We start from the raw sequence: 2,500 nt of genomic DNA, 5'->3' as shown, positions 1-2,500 counted from the left end.
GGGAGGACAAGGCAAAACAAGGAAAGATAAGACAAGACAAAGCGAAATAAGGGAAGACAAGACTAGGAAAAATAAGGGAAGGGAAGGCGAGGCAAGAGAAGGCAAGACAAGACAAGACACGACAAGGATAGATAAGGGAAGACAAGACAAGACAAAACTAGGACAAATAAGACAAGACGAGGCGAGACAAGGGAAGGCAAAACAAGACGAGGAAAGATAAGAGAAGACAAGGCTAGACAATGGAAGACCAGGCTAGACAATAGAAGACAAGACAAAGAAAAATAAGACAAGACACAGCGAGGCAAGACGAGACAAGACGAGGAAAGACAAGACAAGTTAGGCAAGGCATATCCAGACAAGGTCAAACAAAACAAAACCAAATAAGAAAAGACAAGATAAGAAACAGAAACAAGAAAATGACAGAACTTGGACAGGATAAAACAGACTTAGGCCTGAGTGAGAGGAGGAGAGGGGTATGAGGGGAGGGGAGGGGGAACAGGAGGAAGAGGAGGAAAAGGAGGAAGAGGGAAGAGGAGGAAGAGGAGGAAGAGGAGTAGGACAATACACACTCTCAGGTAAAAGAGTGTTGAGAGTAACTGTGCCGAGAGTTGGGCTATGAATGGGGCAATACTGTATCTCTTGGGCAATGCTGTGTGTGTGTGTGGCAATAGCCATACATATACCGGCGGCACCAGCCCCCGCGTCCAAAACACGTGGCAGCCATTCCACCTTCAGGGCCATTTTGTATATTTATTCTTAGACATTTTTGAATCCGAGGGGAGGGGGAGGGAGGGGAGGTGGAAGGAGGGGGACGGGGGGAGGAAGGGGGAGGTGGACGGGGGGAGAGGGAAAGATGGCAATGGGGGAGGGAGATGCGGCGTAGGAATGAGATGGCGCGGTCATTGTGGCGCAAATTTTACGGTTATGGGCAATAAAATAGGACATATTGGCTATAGGAGCATACAGTACAACGCCGTTACCGCCATTTTGGCGATATTCATCTCGAGCGAAATCTGCATTTTGGCGTTTCTTTTCTTACCTTTCTTAGAAAAGGCTGATTTTTTTCTTCTTTTTCTTTGTTTTTCTAAAGGGAATGGTTTAGAAATTAGAGCGCTTTATAATAAAAATTGATTATTGCATCAGGAATTTTGACCAATGTAACCATGAGTAATCATGGCTACAGTTATAAGAACATAAGAACATAAGAAATAAAGGAGACTGCAAAAGACCATAAGGCCTACACTAGGCAGCTCCGTATCCATCACCACCTGTCATCCCCATCCATAAAGTTGTCTAATCGTTTTTTAAAACAATTGATGGTTTCAGCGCTTACTACATGGTTACTAAGTTTATTCCATTCATCGACCACCCTATTAGTAAACCAATTCTTGCCTATTTCCTTCTTAAATCTAAATTTGTCCAGTTTATACCCATTACTGCAAGTCCTGCTATCATCACACTCGCTCACTCACTCACTCCGCTGGTCTTCGGGCCTCTTGGTGATCCATAACCGCTTTTGAAACGTCTCGCCATGTCTTTCTGTCCTGTGCCACCTTCTCCTTCCATTCTATTGGTTCTATTCTGCACATCTACACATCTTCTTCAACGCATCTCCTCCAGTCTTTTCTACGTCGCCCAAGTGGTCGTCTTCCACGCACTCCACTAATGAGCATTTTCTTTGGCCATCTTGTATCTTTACAACATGGCCTGCCCATTTCAATCTTTTTAATCTTATTACATTTTTAATATGGGGTTGTTTTGTTTGTTCTCGAATTTCCCAGTTATGTCTTATTCTCCATTCTTGCCTTTGGTTGTCATCCACGAGTCCTAGAATTCTCCGTAAAATCTTATTTTCAAGAAGTTCAAACAGTAATCACAGTCAAAGTAATCACAACATGGGTAATCATGACAAGTAATCATGACGAGTAATAATGATGGAAGTAATCATGGTAATAGTAATCACAGTAAGAGTATTTATGAAAAAAGTAACCATGACACAAATAATCACGACAAAAGTAATGAAATAGATTAACCGAAATTTCTCTATTAATTTACCTATTTTATTTATCTATTTATATATTCTATATGTTCATTAGTTGTCACTTCATTCATTCATTCATTAACTTCTAATCATTTATTCATATCTATAAAACAGCCATCTATCTATAAAACTATCTATATAACTATCTATAAAACAATTATAAAAGCTCCGATAATAGTCTTATCATAAGAACTATAAGTATAAATGAATAATTACTCAATAACAACAACACACATTAACAAAACAAGCATAACAATACAAATAATGAAACTAGTGATGATAATAATAGCAACGCAGCTACAACAGCAACAACGATAATAATGATAATAGTAATTATAATAATCAGAAGTAGTCTTGCAGTGGACAAGATGCAGGGATGACCCGTCATCCAGGAGGTGCCAAGATAAGAGAGAGGAAAGAGGGTAGAGGGGAGTGGAGTATGTAGGGGATGGAATGGGT

The sequence above is a fragment of the Oratosquilla oratoria genome, chromosome 41 (genome assembly GCF_046742065.1).
Source record: "Oratosquilla oratoria isolate Oo_2021 chromosome 41, ASM4674206v1, whole genome shotgun sequence".
Taxonomy (NCBI): Eukaryota; Metazoa; Arthropoda; class Malacostraca; order Stomatopoda; family Squillidae; genus Oratosquilla; species Oratosquilla oratoria.
The sequence above is the reverse complement of the archived record's forward strand: the minus strand, read 5'-3'. Positions refer to the sequence as shown.